General features: G+C 50.0%; 1 protein-coding gene across 1 annotated transcript in view; it reads right to left on the bottom strand.

Annotated features, from left to right (window-relative positions):
• The window catches only part of LOC134929573 (ATP-dependent translocase ABCB1-like), a 723,752-nt gene that overhangs the window by 653,104 nt on the left and 52,304 nt on the right, over nucleotides 1-18,344 (bottom strand). The window lies entirely within an intron of this gene.

Here is an 18,344-nt window from a genome sequence, read left to right as displayed (position 1 = left end):
TTTTCCTTCTTGTAGTAATGCCCCTTACACATTATGCCACACACCTTAATGCAACTTATAAGTTATAACATTAATTTCACCTTGTAATGCCCCACACAGTTATGCCCCTTAAACCATATTATGCCCCACAGTTATGGCCCTTGCACATTTACCCAACACAGTTATGCCCCTTGCATATTATGCCCCACACATTTATCCCCCACACAATAATGCCCCTTACACCATATTATATGCCCCACAGTTATGCCCCTGAAACCATATTATGACCCACACAATAATGCCCCTTACAAATTATGCCACACAACCAACTCGTTGTCAGGGGGTTCAATAAGACTGTTTCATGCCGGCTGTAGCTACAGAATCTTGATTCTCCCCCATGGGTCAGCCTCTAGTACTGTAAGTGTCCCTCCCAAAATGGCCACCTCCATCCTTCACATTTGTCTCCTCTGAGGCGGTGACTATTTTGAGAGGGACATCAGCAATATTCCATGTGGTCGGCCAGACCATAAGGAATACTGCAGACCCTGACTACAGGCACCCTGTGCAATTGCATGGCTTGTCCGATCCTAGAAACGGTCCTGGGCAGTCAGCTGCATGCCTGCCTCTCCCAGTCCCCGTCTGCCTGCCCGGAGCCTGCTGATACTGAAGAGGCCATCCAGAGCCAGCTGCAGAGAGAGATTCGCAAGATGATGATCTTAGTAGTGGTGCAACGGCTGGAAATACTGTAGCTGCAAGAGATATGGGACACACAGACAACCCCCCCAACCCCCCACCCAGCAGCACGACCCACTGCTCGCCCGTCCACAGATTTATAATAAAGAAAAAAATGGCTACTGGTGTGCTCTGGCACGGGCCCCCTGGTATGCCTGGGCTCGGGTAATCTGTACCCGCTCATCCCACTCTCGGAACCACTGGCAGCAAGTACATAATGCAGGCATAGAACAGATATAACAGCAGGTATGCAGAATGTCCAGCAGGTTCAGAGGAGAGAAGGCTGCACATGTGCAGTAGTACAATTCGGTCAGGCCACATCTGTGATACACCTCTGTCTCAATGATACGACATCCTGGAGGAATCCAGAGACCGCAGACAGAGGAAAAGGCAGCACAGAGCGCTCTCCCCTCTCAACAACATTATTTTTTTTCTATAGCTACAGTAGTGCATGCGTATAAATGGCCCGATGGCCTTGCATTCACAGTAGCACTGCTGAGTCTAAACATAAAAATAAAATGATCATATAAACAATTACTATACTTTTTAGTAGCAGGGACAGGCTTATATCGGGGCCCATGTCTCTGAGAGAAAATATTAATAAACGGCCCTAAATAATAATTACTTATTGCTGTGATATGAAATTATACTTATTGGTACAAAAAAAAGCACATGATCATTAGGCTAATGATCATGCGCTATTTTTTTTGCCCCAACGTACTTACACAAATGCAGACTGACTCTTGATAATTTAATTAGGGGCATGTGATACCTGCCACTGCCCAGCATGACCCCATAGCACCTGTATTTGGCTTGTAGGATGCCCGGAAGGGAGAGACTCCACAGAGCATGTCCTTAGGATGCTCCAGGCACTCAGTTTCTACATGGCCCTGGGCATATTATCTTACAGGCCTGGTGGGCATGCCCTTGTATATGTGCTAAGCAGAAATATATAACATTTTATAACGGTAACTACTTTCTCATGTCACCACAAATCACAATCATGACACATAATATTGTATAGTTATCCATGGATTATTAGCCCCTAGTCTGTAAACTCTCACTCACAGAGCCCTCCACCCTCTCGGTGCTCACCCTGCACTATCCTTGTCTCCTGTGTGCTCACACTCTCACTCAATGACCCTGATCCATTGTGTATGCCATCCAAGGGCACTGAGTCATCGCGCAGTATTCAGTTGTTTGAAAAGTCAGTTGGGTGTCTGTTTTTTCCTATCTAATAGACCAAAAAAAAAACAGACAACCAAACGACTTTTCAAACAATTGAATTCCCCCCATTGAGTTCTACTGTTAATAACCGTCATTCACTTAGGTCCTAACTCAGAGTTGTATGCTAATGCAATTGCAATTGCGATTTTGTAGGCTACAGAACTGCTACTGTTAGAAAGTGAAAGTGAAAAGAGATGCCCACTGGAGCCATCACAAACTAATTTTCAACTGCGTACGCATTATTATTATTATTATTATCCTTTATTTATATGGCGCCACAAGGGTTCCGCAGCGCCCAATTATAGAGTACGTAAATAACCAAACAGGAAAACAGCAACTTACAGTTGATGACAGTATAGGACAAGTACAGGGTAAATAAACATAGTTCATACTTACCTACTTTTGAAAAAGCATTTCAGGGAGAGTGTGACAGTAACGCATATCAGCGCGGGTGCGTACTGCTACATCTGAGAGACGTGTCATGAAAATAACTTACATCCACATGTAAATGAGCCCCAAAGTTCGTAAGATTTACTTGTTGAAGAAAAGACTGATATTTTGCAGGATTTTTTTGTGTATTGTGTTTTACAAGAGGTTCCATATACTGTAAGTGGCCACAAGAAACCTTTACAATGTATGTAGCCATAGGTATCATTGTGCCTTATAACCTATACAGGGAAATGGCACTGATTATCCCATTTGATTGTACGTATCTCTGATTTCTCTTTTTTTCAGGGAGATTGAGGAAGTATTCAGGGAGTGAGGGAGATTGCTACTACTTCAGGGAGTCTCCTGCAGAATGAGGGAGGGTAGGCAACTATGGCATAGTTACATCAGCAGATGACACTGGAATAAGTATCAGGAGGCAGAAGACTGCTGGATGTGGTACAGTTGAAGATTATTAAAGTAAGACAAAGGAAAAGCACATGAGGGAAGAGGGCCCAGCTCATGAGAGCTTACAATCTAAAGGGGAGGGGTAGACAGCAGAGGCGTATCTAGGGTAGGGCGAGTGAAGCACGTGCCCTGGGCGCCTTGGCAGGCCAAGGAGAGGGGGCGGCGTCCAGGGCATCATGCACCACTCGCCCCCGTCAACCCTAAATGTGAGGGGAGGAGAGCGCAGCGTCTCTCCCTCCCATCACCGCCGCTGCCAGCAGCGCTGCTGTGTCCGGTCTCCGGCGTTAGCCAATCAGAGCTCTCCTCCCCTCACATAGCAACAAGCGGCCGCCGGACGGTAAGTGACGGGGGGGGGGTCCGGCGGCACGGGGGGGCATGTATCTGGCACCAAGTGGGGCCTGGCACTGTGGGGCATGTATCTGGCACTGTGGGGCAATGTAACTGGCACTGTGGGGCATGTAACTGACACTGTGGGGCATGTAACTGGCACACAATGGGGCATGTAACTGGCACTGAGTGGGACCTGGCACTGTGGGGCATGAATCTGGCACAGTGGGGCATGTAACTGGCACTGTGGGGCAATGTATCTGGCACTGTGGGGCATGTAACTGGCACCAAATGGGGCATGTAACTGGCACCAAATGGGGCATTTAACTGGCACTGAGTGGGGCCTGGCACTGTGGGGGATGTATCTGGCACTGTGGGGCATGTAACTGGCACTGTTGGGCAATGTATCTGACACTGTGGGGCATGTAACTGGCACTAAGTGGGGCCTGGCACTGTGGGCATGTAATTGGCACTGTGGGGCAATGTATCTGGCACTGTGAGGCATGTAACTGGCACTGTGGGGCATGTATCCGGCACTGTGGGGCATTGTAACCAGCACTGTGGGGCAATGTAACTGGCACTGTGGGACATGTATCTGGCACTGAGTGGGGCATGTATCTGGCACTGTGGGGCATGTATCTGGCACTGTGGGGCATGTACCTGGCACTGTGGGGCAATGTAACAGGCACTGTGGGGCAATGTATCTGGCACTGTGGGGCATTGTATCCGGCACTGTGGGGCATGTATCCGGCACTGTGGGGCAATGTAACTGGCACTGTGGGGCAATGTAACTGGCACTGAATAGGGCATGTATCTGGCACTGTGGGACAATGTATCCGGAACTGTGGGGCAATGTATCCAGCACTGTGGGGCAATGTAACTGGCACTGTTGGCCACTTTCAGTGGCCACACCCCTTCTGGAGCGTGGCCACAACCCTTCTGGGGTATGGCCATGCCCATTTTTCGGCACTGTGGGGCATGTATCTGGCACTGTGTGGCAATGTAACTGGCACTGTGGGGCATGTATCCGGCACTGTGGGGCATTGTATCCAGCACTGTATGGCAATGTAACTGGCACTGTGGGACATATATCTGGCACTGAGTGGGGCATGTATCTGGCACTGTGGGGCATGTATCTGGCACTGTAGAGCAATGTATCTGGCACTGTGGGGCATATATCTGGCACTGTGGGGCAATGTAACTGGCACTGTGGGGCAATGTATCTGGCACTGTGGTGCATTGTATCCGGCACTGTGGGGCAATGTAACTGGCACTGTGGAGCATGTATCTGGCACCATGGGGCAATGTATCTGGCACTGTGGGGCATGTATCCGGCACTGTGGGGCAATGTAACTGCCACTGTGGGGCAATGTAACTGGCACTGAGTGGGGCATGTATCTGGCACTGTGGGGCAATGTATCCGGCACTGTGGGGCAATGTATCCAGCACTGTGTGGCAATGTAACTGGCACTGTGGGCCATTTTCAGTGGGTGTGGCCACGCCCATTTTTCGGCACTGTGGGGCATGTATCTGGCACTGTGGGGCAATGTATCTGGCACTGTGGGGCATGTAGCTGGCACCAAATTGGGCATGTAACTGGCACTGAGTGGGGCCTGGCACTGTGGGGCATGTAACTGGCACTGTGGGGCAATGTATTTGGCACTGTGGGGCATGTAACTGGCACTGTGGGGTATTGGATCCAGAACTGTGGGGCAATGTAACTGGCACTGTGGGGAAATGTATCTGGCACTGTGGGGCAATGTATCTGGCACTGTGGGGCATGTATCTGGTACTGTGGGGTAATGTAACTGGCACTGTGGGGCAATGTAACTGGCACTGTGGGGCAATGTAACCGGCTCTGTGGGGCATGTAACCGGCACTGTGGGGCATTGTATCTGGAACTGTGGCCAATGTATCTTGCACTGTGGGGCATTGTATCTGGCACTGTGGTGCAATGCAACTGGCACTGTGGGGCAATGTAACTGGCACTGTGGGGCAATATAACCGGCACTGTGGGGCATTGTATCTGGCACTGTGGGGCATTGTACCTGGCACTGTGGGGCAATGTAACTGGCACTGTGGGGCAATGTAACTGGCACTGTGGGGCAAGTAACTGGCACTGTGGGGCAATGTAACCGGTACTGTGGGGCATCTAACCGGCACTGTGGGGCATTGTATGTGGCACTGTGGGCCAATGTCTTTCTGCACTCTTGGCACGGAGGTGCGCGTACGCGTCCTTGGAGGTACGCGCGTGCGCGTCTTTGGAGGGGCGCGTGTGGCCTCGGAGGGAGGAGCAGGAGGTGAGCAGGGCAGGCTAAACTGTGTATGTGTGTGTGTGTCTGTGTGTGTAATTTACTGTGTGTGTCTGGGGCTAGTGTGGTGTATGTGGGGCAATGTAACTGGCACTGCGAGGCATGTATCTTTTAGGATCTCCTGCCCTGTGCTGCCACGTCGTCATGGCAACCGGGAGACAAGTGCTAGCGGTGTAACCTGAGCGCAGCTGATACTCCGGTTCGGGTCTTTTGCTGTGCAGTGGTTATAGGCTCTGTGCACGGCAGGGGATCCGGTGCTGGTTTTTGTGCTCACAGTCTGTGAGGTCTGAGTGGGGCGTGGACAGCACCTGCTTTATAAGGCCTCTTTTCAGGGTAAGCAGATGCTGCTGAATCTTTGTTGGTTAGTCAGTTCATGAAAGTTAGCCAGTACTGTGTAGCTTTGTATTTGTTTGTTGCTTACTGCAAATAGGCCTGGGGATTTGGTATTACACTCTGCCAATCCAGACCTAGCAGTAAGACTGGAGTCAGTCGTTTAGCTTGCTGGGGTTCTGTTACTACTCTGTGAACTTAGCAAGTTTGCGGCTGTATTCTAAGACTTGCCTGTCTAATCCTGTCTCACTGTGCTAGGTGTCAGGGGTCAGTTTAGTGGCAGTAAGCTGAACCTGTGCACTGCAAGGAGAATTAGGATTGTGGAGACTCTTCTTGTGTCTATCATTCCATCTCTGACCAAGGAGTTTACTGCCACACCCGTTGGTAACCTTTTAGGGTTTTGCTGTTGCCCTTAGCAACAGCATTTCGGGTTCTCTACGTATTAAAACACAACATCTTGCTTTTCCCATCTGAGCAGTTCTAATACAAGGGAGATACCCAGTTCCTTAGCCTCTGGGCTTCTCTGTTCACTTTGTGTGTATTTTGTTACCCTATCACCTTCTGTGTACGTTATGTCATATTCCCCAGTCTGTCTGTGAGTCCATTTGTTTTGCATAACAGTTCTGACACCAGTACTTTCCTGCAGGCACTGGTGTGCATAACATATTCAGCAGCCTAATACTCCTGTTGAAATTTTGTGGGAATATGGAGCATACCTCTCAAAATACATTGCAACAGGTGGTCGATCAGGTGCAGGTACTGACTCGACAATTTAATGATTTGTCCATTAAAATGCACACCTCCCAGGCTGCTGGCGGAGCTCCCACAGCAGCAGCACCTGCAGGGGTTAAGGAGCCGAAAGTAAATCTCCCGGATCGTTTTTCTGGAGATCGCTCGCAGTTCTTTTGTTTCAAGGAGAGCTGCAAGCTATACTTCCGGCTTAGGCCTCAGTCTTCTGGGTCGGAGATTCAGCGGGTGGGCATAGTGATTTCCTTGCTACAGGGAGACCCACAGGTCTGGGCATATGGGTTGCAGCCTGACTGTCCGTCGCTTAAAAGTGTTGATGCTTTTTTTACGGCACTGGGCATGTTGTATGATGACCCTGACAAGACGGCCTCAGCCGAGGCTCAGATTTCGATCCTTAAGCAAGGGCGAAGGCCAGTTGAGGTTTACTGTACGGAGTTTCGGAGGTTGGCCCATGATACCCAGTGGAATGACCCAGCCCTGAGACACCAGTACCGAAGAGGTCTTTCTAACCAGATAAAGGACCAACTGGTACAATATCCCTTGCCTGATAGCTTGGATCAGCTCATGCAGTTATCCATCCGGGTGGATAGACGGCTGAGAGAGCGTAGGCTTGAAAGGGAGACTGAGATTTCCTTCCTTCCCAAGGGAACCTCAGACTCTGAGGAATTTTCTGAGGAGCCTATGCAGATTGGGGATACCCGCCTCTCCTCGCGTGAGAAGACGCGGAGGAGACAGCAGGGGTTGTGTTTGTACTGTGGGAATAAAGGTCATGTGGTAGTATCATGCCCAGAAAAGCCGGAAAACTTCAGGGCCTGAGGGTGATGGGAAATATCCTGTCAGGCCAGAAGTCAGAATTTCCCAAGAAGACTTTTATCATTCCGGTGACCTTGAAGATCCTCGGTCAAACTGTCAAGACTGAGGCCTTTGTGGACAGTGGGGCCGACGGGGTTTTTATGGACCGCCAATTCGCCCTGAAACACTCTGTTCCCTTAGTACCCTTGGCATCGGAAATTGAGATTTGTGGGTTAAACGGGGAACCATTATCCCAAGGTAAAATTACCTCTTGCACTAGCCAGATTTCTTTGTTTATTGGAGCCACACACTCTGAAAAATTGTCCTTTTATGTGACTGTCTGTACTTTTGCCCCATTGGTGTTGGGGTTACCCTGGTTAAGAGCCCACAATCCTCAATTTGATATGGTCTCTGGGGAGATTCTTAGTTGGGGTACTGATTGTTTCAGGAGTTGCTTGAGCCTTCCAGTCAGGCTCTCGCAGCTAAGTTTGCCAGGATTGCCAGGGTGTTATGCAGATTTTGCGGACGTGTTCTCCAAAAAAGTTGCAGAGGTACTACCTCCCCATCGCCCCTATGACTGTGCCATTGATTTATTGCCAAATGCTAAGCTTCCCAAGAGCAGGTTGTACTCCCTGTCACGTCCTGAGACTCAGGCTATGGCAGAGTACATTCAGGAGAACTTGGCTAAGGGATTTATCAGACCTTCACAGTCTCCAGTTGGGTCGGGGTTCTTCTTCGTGGGTAAAAAGGACGGTTCGTTGCGACCCTGCATCGACTTCAGGGAATTGAACCGTATCACGATTAAAAACTCATACCCACTGCCTCTCATTTCGGTCTTGTTTGACCAGCTTCGTACTGCCACCATTTTTTCTAAGATTGACCTACGCGGTGCGTACAATCTAATCCGAATAAGAGAGGGGGATGAATGGAAGACTGCCTTTAATACCCACTCAGGGCATTATGAATATTTGGTGATGCCTTTTGGGCTCTGTAATGCCCCGGCAGTCTTCCAGGATTTCATGAATGATGTGCTCAGGGAATATTTGGATAGATTCTTAGTTGTATACTTAGATGACATCCTAATCTTCTCCCATTCCCTGGAGGAACATCGGAAGCATGTACGCTTAGTCCTCCAGAAACTCAGAGACCACCGGCTTGGGGCGAAGCTGGAGAAGTGCGAATTTGAAGTTCAGCAAATCGCATTTCTAGGATATATTATCTCCCCAGAAGGTTTCCAAATGGAGGGTTCCAAGGTACAGGCAGTCCTGGATTGGGTGCAGCCCACTAGTTTGAAGGCGCTTCAGCGTTTCCTGGGCTTTGCAAATTTTTATAGACGATTTATCGCTGGATTTTCGTCTATAGTGGCCCCCTTGGTGGCACTCACTAAGAAAGGGGCGGATGTTGCTCACTGGTCTTGTGAGGCTAAAGCGGCTTTTGCCCGTCTCAAAAGGGCATTTGTTTCGGCCAAGGTGCTGCGACACCCAGATCCAGAGCGTCCTTTTGTGGTGGAGGTGGATGCCTCTGAGATGGGTATTGGGGCAGTGCTTTCTCAGATGGGAGTGTCTGATAATCGCCTTCATCCCTGTGCTTACTTTTCCCGTAAATTTTCGCCTGCCGAGATGAATTATGACGTGGGTAACCGGGAATTGTTGGCTATTAAGGATGCACTCGAGGAGTGGAGACACTGGCTTGAGGGGGCTAAGTTTGTGGTCTCAATTCTCACTGACCATAAGAATCTGGCATATTTAGAGTCAGCGAAGCGTCTCAATGCCAGGCAGGCACGATGGGCTTTGTTTTTTGCTCGCTTTAATTTTTTGATAACATATCGCCCTAGGTCAAAAAACATCAAGGCTGATGCGCTCTCGCGGAGTTTTGCTCCAATCCAGGAGACCACCGAGGAGCCGTTGCCCATTGTTTCCCCATCATGTATTAAAGTGGGCATTACCCAGGACCTCTTATCATTAGTCCTTAGAGCACAGGAGCAGGCTCCTCCAGACCTTCCGGTAGGTCTTTTGTTTGTGCCTCCTAGGTTAAGACAGCGAGTGTTCCTGGAATTCCATGCCAAGAAGTCGGCAGGTCACCCGGGTATTGCCAGAACTCGGGAGTTGCTATCTAGGGCGGTGTGGTGGCCCTCGGTGGCTAAGGATGTGGATCAGTGGGTTCGGGCATGTGACATCTGTGCCCAAAATAAGACTCCTAGAGGGGTTCCTGTTGGCCCATTACATCCACTCTCTATCCCATCTAAGCCATGGACCCACATTTCAATGGATTTTGTGGTGGACTTGCCCAAATCCTCGGGGATGACAGCCATCTGGGTTGTCGTTGACAGGTTTTCGAAGATGGCACACTTCGTTCCACTGGTTGGGCTGCCATTAGCCAGACGCCTGTCTGAATTATTTATGCTGCATGTTGTGCGTCTCCACGGGTTGCCACTTGATGTGGTCTCTGACCGCGGATCCCAGTTTGTGGCCAAATTCTGGAGGGCATTTTGTTCCGATCTCCAGATTTCTGTCAGCTTGTCGTCAGGCTACCATCCGCAGTCTAATGGGCAGACTGAAAGGGTGAACCAGTCCTTGGAGCAGTTCCTCAGGTGTTATGTCTCCAAGTGTCAGACTGACTGGGTTGCTCATCTGTCCATGGCGGAGTTTGCCTATAACAACGCGGCTCACTCTGCTACAGGGATCTCTCCCTTCCTTTGTGTGTATGGGCATCATCCTAAGGCCAATTCTTTTGACCCCCTGGACTCCACGCCTGGTGGTTCCTCTGTGGTTTCGGTCCTTAGAGGTATTTGGCGGAAAGTGAAGAAAGCCCTTGTGTCTGTGTCATTAGTGACCAAAAGGGTTTTTGATAAGCGGAAAAGACCCTGCAGCTTCAAATTAGGAGACTTCGTCTGGTTGTCTACCAAGAATTTGAAGTTGAGACAGCCATCTCATAAGTTAGGCCCCCGGTTCATCGGCCCTTATAAGATCACCAGGGTTATCAATCCGGTGGCATTTCAGTTAGATCTGCCCCGTTCTTTGGGTATCAATAAAACATTTCATTGTTCCCTTTTAAAACGGGCGATTAGTAATCCTTATTCCAGTGGAAGACCTTCCCCTCTTCTGATACGTGGCCAGAGGAAGTTTGTTGTTGAAAGGATTCTTGACTCCAAGGTGGTTCGGGGTCAGCTGTCATTTTTGGTGCACTGGAAGGGGTATGGCCCGGAGGAGCGGTCGTGGGTGCGCAGTTGTGATCTTCATGCACCCAGAATGATACGCTCTTTCTTCTCGCAGTTTCCCGATAAACCCGGTGGTAGGGGTTCTTTGACCCCTCGTCAGAGGGGGGGGGTACTGTTAGGGTCTCCTGCCCTGTGCTGCCACATCGTCAAGGCAACCGGGAGACAAGTGCTAGCGGTGTAACCTGAGCGCAGCTGATACTCCGGTTCGGGTCTTTTGCTGTGCAGTGGTTATAGGCTCTGTGCACTGCAGGGGATCCGGTGCTGGTTTTTGTGCTCACAGTCTGTGAGGTCTGAGTGGGGCGTGGACAGCACCTGCTTTATAAGGCCTCTTTTCAGGGTAAGCAGATGCTGCTGAATCTTTGTTGGTTAGTCAGTTCATGAAAGTTAGCCAGTACTGTGTAGCTTTGTATTTGTTTGTTGCTTACTGCAAATAGGCCTGGGGATTTGGTATTACACTTTGCCAATCCAGACCTAGCAGTAAGACTGGAGTCAGTCGTTTAGCTTGCTGGGGTTCTGTTACTACTCTGTGAACTTAGCAAGTTTGCGGCTGTATTCTAAGACTTGCCTGTCTAATCCTGTCTCACTGTGCTAGGTGTCAGGGGTCAGTTTAGTGGCAGTAAGCTGAACCTGTGCACTGCAAGTGAGAATTAGGATTGTGGAGACTCTCCTTGTGTCTATCATTCCATCTCTGATCAAGGAGTTTACTGCCACACCCGTTGGTAACCTTTTAGGGTTTTGCTGTTGCCCTTAGCAACAGCATTTCGGGTTCTCTACGTATTAAAACACAACATCTTGCTTTTCCCATCTGAGCAGTTCTAATACAAGGGAGATACCCAGTTCCTTAGCCTCTGGGCTTCTCTGTTCACTTTGTGTGTATTTTGTTACCTTTCACCTTCTATGTACGTTATGTCATATTCCCCAGTCTGTCTGTGAGTCCATTTGTTTTGCATAACAGTTCTGACACCAGTACTTTCCTGCAGGCACTGGTGTGCATAACAGTATCTGGCACTGTGGGGCAATGTATCTGGCACTGTGGGGCATGTAACTGGCACTGTGGGGCAATGTAACTGGCACTGTGGGGCATGTAACTGGCACTGTGGGGCATTGTATCTGGTTCTGTGAGGCAATGTAACTGGCACTGTGGGGCATGTAACCGGCACTGTGGTGCATAGTATCTGGCACTGTGGGGCAATGTATCTGGCACTGTGGGGCATGTATCCTGCACTGGGGGGCATTGTATCTGGCACAGTTAGGCATGTATCTGGCACTGTGGGTCAATGTAACTGGCCCTGTGGGGCAATGTAACTGGCACTGTGGGGCAATGTAACCGGCACTGTGGGGCATGTAACCAGCACTGTGGGGCATTTTATCTGGAACTGTGGGGCAATGTATCTGGCACTGTGGGGCATTGTATCTGGCACTGTGGGGCAATGTATCTAGCACTGGGGGGCATGTATCCTGTACTGGGGGGCATTGTATCTGGCACAGTGGGGCACTGTATCTGGCACAGTGGGGCATGAATATGGCACTGTAGGGCAATGTAACTGGCAATGTGGGGCATGTAACCGGCACTGTGGGGCATTGTATCTGGCACTGTGGGGCAATGTATCTGGCACTATAAGGCATTGTATCTGGCACTGTGGGGCAATGTATCTGGCACTGTGGGGCAATGTATTTGGCACTGTGGGGCATTGTATCTGGCACTGTGGGGCAATGTATCTGGCACTGTGGGGCATTGTATCTGGCACTGTGGGGCATTGTATCTGGCACTGCGGGGTACTGTATCTGGCACTGTAGGGCAATGTATCTGGCACTGTGGGGCATTGCATCTGGCACTGCGGGGCACTGTATCTAGCACTGTGGGGCAATGTATCTGGCACTGTAGGGCATTGTATCTGGCACTGTGGGGCATTGTTTCTGGCACTGTGGGGCATTGTATCTGGCACTGTGGGGCATTGTATCTGGCACTGTGGGGCAATGTATCTGGCACTGTGGGGCATTATATATGGCACTGTGGGGCATGTAACTGGCACTGTGGGGGATGTATCTGGCACAGCGGGGCAATGTAACTGGCACTGCGGGGCAATGTAACTGGCACTGTGGGGCAATGTAACCGGCACTGTGGGGCATGTAACCGGCACTGTGGGGCATTGTATCTGGAACTGTGGGGTAATGTATCTGGCACTGTGGGGCATTGTATCTGGCACTGTGGTGCAATGCAACTGGCACTGTGGGGCAATGTAACTGGCACTGTGGGGCAATGTACCCGGCACTGTGGAGCATTGTCTCTGGCACTGTGGGGCATTGTATCTGGCACTGTGGGGCAATGTAACTGGCACTGTGGGGCAATGTAACTGGCACTGTGGGGCATGTAACTGGCACTGTGGGGCAACGTAACCGGTACTGTGGGGCATCTAACCAGCACTGTGGGGCATTTTATGTGGCACTGTGGGCCAATGTCTCTGGCACTCTTGGCACGGAGGTGCGCGTACGCGTCCTTGTAGGTACGCGCGTGCGCGTCTTTGGAGGGGCGCGTGTGGCCTCGGAGGGAGGTGCAGGAGGTGATCAGGGCAGGCTTAACTGTGTCTGTGTGTGTGTGTGTGTGTGTGTGTGTCTGTGTGTGTAATTTACTGTGTGTGTCTGGGGCTAGTGTGGTGTATGTGGGGCAATGTAACTGGCACTGTGGGGCATTGTATCTGGTTCTGTGAGGCAATGTAACTGGCACTGTGGGGCATGTAACCGGCACTGTGGTGCATTGTATCTGGCACTGTGGGGCAATGTATCTGGCACTGTGGGGCATGTATCCTGCACTGGGGGGCATTGTATCTGGCACAGTTAGGCATGTATATGGCACTGTGGGGCAATTTAACTGGCCCTGTGGGTCAATGTAACCGGCACTGTGGGGCATGTAACCGGCACTGTGGGGCAATGTATCTGGCACTGTGGGGCATTGTATCTGGCACTGTGGGGCAATGTATCTAGCACTGGGGGGCATGTATTCTGTACTGGGGGGCATTGTATCTGGCACTGTGGGGCACTGTATCTGGCACAGTGGGGCATGTAACTGGCACTGTGGGGCAATGTAACTGGCAATGTAGGGCAATGTAACCGGCACTGTGGGGCATGTAACCGGCACTGTGGGGCATTGTATCTGGCACTGTGGGGCAATGTATCTGGCACTGTGGGGCATTGTATCTGGCACTGTGGGGCAATGTATCTGGCACTGTGGGGCATTGTATCTGGCACTGGGGGCATTGTATCTGGCACTGCGGGGCACTGTATCTGGCACTGCAGGGCAATGTATCTGGCACTGTGAGGCATTGTATCTGGCACTGTGGGGCATTGTATCTGTCACTGTGGGGCAATGAATCTGGCACTGTGGGGCAATGTATCTGGCACTGTGGGGCATTGTATCTGGCACTGTGGGGCATTGTATCTGGCACTGCGGGGCACTGTATCTGGTATTGTGGGGCAATGTATCTGGCACTGTGGGGCATTGTATCTGGCACTGTGGGGGATTTGTATCTGGCACTGTGGGGCATTTTATCTGGCACTGTGGGGCAATGTATCTGGCACTGTGGAGCATTGTATCTGGCACTGTGGGGCATTGTATCTGGCACTGTGGGGCAATGTATCTGGCACTGTGGGGCATTGTATCTGGCACTGTGGGGCATGTAACTGGCACTGTGGTGCATGTATCTGGCACTGTGGGGCAATGTAACTGGCACTGTGGGGCAATGTAACTGGCACTGTGGGGCAATGTAACCGGCACTGTGGGTCATGTAACCGGCACTGTGGGGCATTGTATCTGGAACTGTGGGGCAATGTATCTGGCACTGTGGGGCATTGTATCTGGCACTGTGGTGCAATGCAACTGGCACTGTGGGGCAATGTAACTGGCACTGTAGGGCATTGTATCTGGCACTGTGGGGCATTGTATCTGGCACTGTGGGGCATTGTATCTGGCACTGTGGGGCAATGTAACTGGCACTGTGGGGCAATGTAACTGGCATTGTGGTGCAATGTATTAAATTGTTACCAAATAAATGGAAGATCGGGCTCTTTCAGGTGCTGTGTTTCTAATGCTGCTGCTATGACGTGTGGGGGAAGTTACACCCCACCCTTAAAGTAAAAAACGCACAAGAACAAAAAATAGCAGCGCTAATGGAAATAATTGTAAACAATAAGAAAATTAACAAGAAGGATTGAGTGTTAATTGATATGACAATTGAATACATAAAATAGGCCTTTTTGTTAAAAAGATAGTGGATAAATATCCAACAAATATACAGACAATTAAGATCAATGCATAAGGGTCAAAACATATTGACTGTCTATCACATTAGCATCCGTTCCTTATTATAACCTGGACATTTTTGGCAGATGAAGACAGACTGACGGCGCAGTCACACCAATCAACTTTACCCGATTACCGCTAGAGGTGTAGTCCCTTAAGGAATGTCTCTGATGTTTGTTTGGTCAGAAATCAACTTGGGAATCCTCATTTGTTACGGTGTCCTCTTTGTCAAGATTAGGGTAGATGGTGTTCCTTTGATAAAGCTGCAGTGCCTAGCAGTGAAACGCGTAAGGAGGAGGCTATTTGGGTCATTCATCACGCCAGTTTGACTGCCGTATCACATCCGGACCAAACACTGGACTTTTTCATCTGCAGTTCGATTGAGACAACTCTTTTTCCTTACTGAGGAACACCATCTACCCTAATCTTGACAAAGAGGACACCGTAACAAATGAGGATTCCCAAGTTGATTTCTGACCAAACAAACATCAGAGACATTCCTTAAGGGACTACACCTCTAGCGGTAATCGGGTAAAGTTGATTGGTGTGACTGCGCCGTCAGTCTGTCTTCATCTGCCAAAAATGTCCAGGTTATAATAAGGAACGGATGCTAATGTGATAGACAGTCAATATGTTTTGACCCTTATGCATTGATCTTAATTGTCTGTATATTTGTTGGATATTTATCCACTATCTTTTTAACAAAAAGGCCTATTTTATGTATTAAATTGTCATATCAATTAACACTCAATCCTTCTTGTTAATTTTCTTATTGTTTACAATTATTTCCATTAGCGCTGCTATTTTTTGTTACTGTGGTGCAATGTAACTGGTACTGTGGGGCATCAAACCGGCACTGTGGGGCATTGTATGTGGCACTGTGGGCCAATGTCTCTGGCACTCTTGGCACGGAGGTGCGCGTAAGCGTTCTCGGAGGTGCGCGTACGCGCCCTTGGAGGTACGCGCGTGCGCGTCTTTGGAGGGGCGCGTGTGGCCTCGGAGGGAGGTGCAGGAGGTGAGCAGGGCAGGCTAAACTGTGTGTGTGTGTGTGTGTGTGTGTGTGTGTGATTTACGGTGTGTGTCTGGGGCTAGTGTGGTGTATGTGGGGCAATGTAACTGGCACTGCGAGGCATGTATCTGGCAATGTGGAGCAATGTATCTGGCACTGTGGGTCAATGTAACTGGCCCTGTGGGGCAATGTAACTGGCACTGTGGGGCAATGTAACCAGCACTGTGGGGCATGTAACCGGCACTGTGGGCCATTTTATCTGGCACTGTGGGGCAATGTATCTGGCACTGTGGGGCATTGTATCTGGCACTGTGGGGCAATGTATCTAGCACTGGGGGGCATGTATCCTGCACTGGAGGCATTGTATCTGGCACTGTGGGGCATTGTATCTGGCAAAGTGGGGCATGTATCTGGCACTGTGGGGCAATGTAACTGGCAATGTGGGGCAATGTAAACGGCACTGTGGGGCATGTAACTGGCACTGTGGGGCATTGTATCTGGCACTGTGGGGCATTGTGTCTGGCACTGTGGGGCAATGTATCTGGCACTGTGGGGCAATGTATCTGGCACTGCGGGGCATTGTATCTGGCACTGCGGGGCACTGTATTTGGCACTGTAGGGTAATGTATCTGGCACTGTGGGGCATTGTATCTGGCATTATGGGGCATTGTATCTGGCACTGTGGGGCACTGTATCTGGCACTGTGGAGCAATGTATCTGGCACTGTGGGGCATTGTATCTGGCACTGTGGGGCATTGTATCTGGCACTGTGGGGCAATGTATCTGGCACTGTGGGGCATTGTGTCTGGCACTGTGGGGCAATGTATCTGGCACTGTGGGCCATTGTATCTGGCACTGTGGGGCAATGTACTCTATCTGGCACTGTAGGGCATTGTGTCTGGCACTGTGGGGCAATGTATCTGGCACTGTGGGGCAATGTATCTGGCACTGTGGGGCATTGTATCTGGCACTGCGGGGCATTGTATCTGGCACTGCGGGGCACTGTATTTGGCACTGTAGGGCAATGTATCTGGCACTGTGGGGCATTGTATCTGGCACTATGGGGCATTGTATCTGGCACTGTGGGGCACTGTATCTGGCACTGTGGGGCAATGTATCTGGCACTGTGGGGCATTGTATCTGGCACTGTGGGGCATTGTATCTGGCACTGTGGGGCAATGAATCTGGCACTGTGGGGCAATGTATCTGGCACTGTGGGGCATTGTATCTGGCACTGTGGGGCATTGTATCTGGCACTGTGGGGCAATGTATCTGGCACTGTGGGGCATTGTATCTGGCACTGTGGGTCATTGTATCTGGCACTGTGGGGCTTGTAACTGGCACTGTGGGGCATGTATGGGAGAGAAATTACCAAGGTAATAGTTCAGCGCTAATGAGACTGAGGTGCTTTTCGTTTGGAGCTGCTGTTAGATAAGGGGTAGTTGGCCCCTGTGTGTAACAAAGAAAAAACGGTATATACAGCGCTAAGAAAACTGGATATGGAAATAACAATATGTATTTTATTGTATAAGAGGTGTTGCAACACTTAATTTAAAACGTTATAGATGTACATCAATATAAATAAATTTATAGATCTAGATAAAATTATATATGCATATATATCCTATAGATATGGGCAAGCACAGCACAGCAATTTGTCTGGTATATTACCATATGAGAAGAGGAGCAGTCAGTTGATATATGTGTACTCCAAGGAACTCATGCCACAGTCCTGGGGGCAATTTGCAATGCTGACAGATGAAAGTCCACAAATTTCTTAGGACCGACCTTTGCTTGGTTTCCGAGCAGCAACTCAGTCCAATTTGAAGCTTGGTCTCCTGTGTTGTTAGTGGATGACTGTCAAATCCCCGTTTTAGTTTGTGCGGACTTCTAGGCTTGTTCCTGATGCAAAGTAGTGGAGTAGATGATGCCCTCCTTCTCTTAACCAACGCGTTTCGCTGTACCAACAGCTTTCTCAAGGTATGGTGGGGCATGTAACCGGCACTGTGGGGCATTGTATCTGGAACTGTGGGGCAATGTATCTGGCACTGTGGGGCATTGTATCTGGCACTGTGGGGCATTGTATCTGGCACTGTGGGGCAATGCAACTGGCACTGTGGGGCAATGTAACTGGCACTGTGGGGCAATGTAACCGGCACTGTGGGGCATTGTATCTGGCACTGTGGGTCAGTGTATCTGGCACTGTGGGGCATTGTATCTGGCACTGTGGGGCAATGTAACTGGCACTGTGGGGCAATGTAACTGGCACTGTGGGGCAATGTAACCGGCACTGTGGGGAATTGTATCTGGTACTGTGGGGCAATGTATCTGGCACTGTGGGGCAATGTATCTGGCACTGTGGGGCTTGTATCCGGAACTGTGGGGCTTGTATCCGGTACTGTGGGGCATTGTATCTGGCAATGTGGGGCAATGTATCTTGCACTGTGGGGCATGTATCCGGCACTGTGGGGCATTGTATCT

The sequence above is a fragment of the Pseudophryne corroboree genome, chromosome 5 (genome assembly GCF_028390025.1).
Source record: "Pseudophryne corroboree isolate aPseCor3 chromosome 5, aPseCor3.hap2, whole genome shotgun sequence".
Lineage (NCBI taxonomy): Eukaryota > Metazoa > Chordata > Amphibia > Anura > Myobatrachidae > Pseudophryne > Pseudophryne corroboree.
Note: the sequence above shows the minus strand (reverse complement) of the source record. Positions and strands in the feature narration are given on the sequence as shown.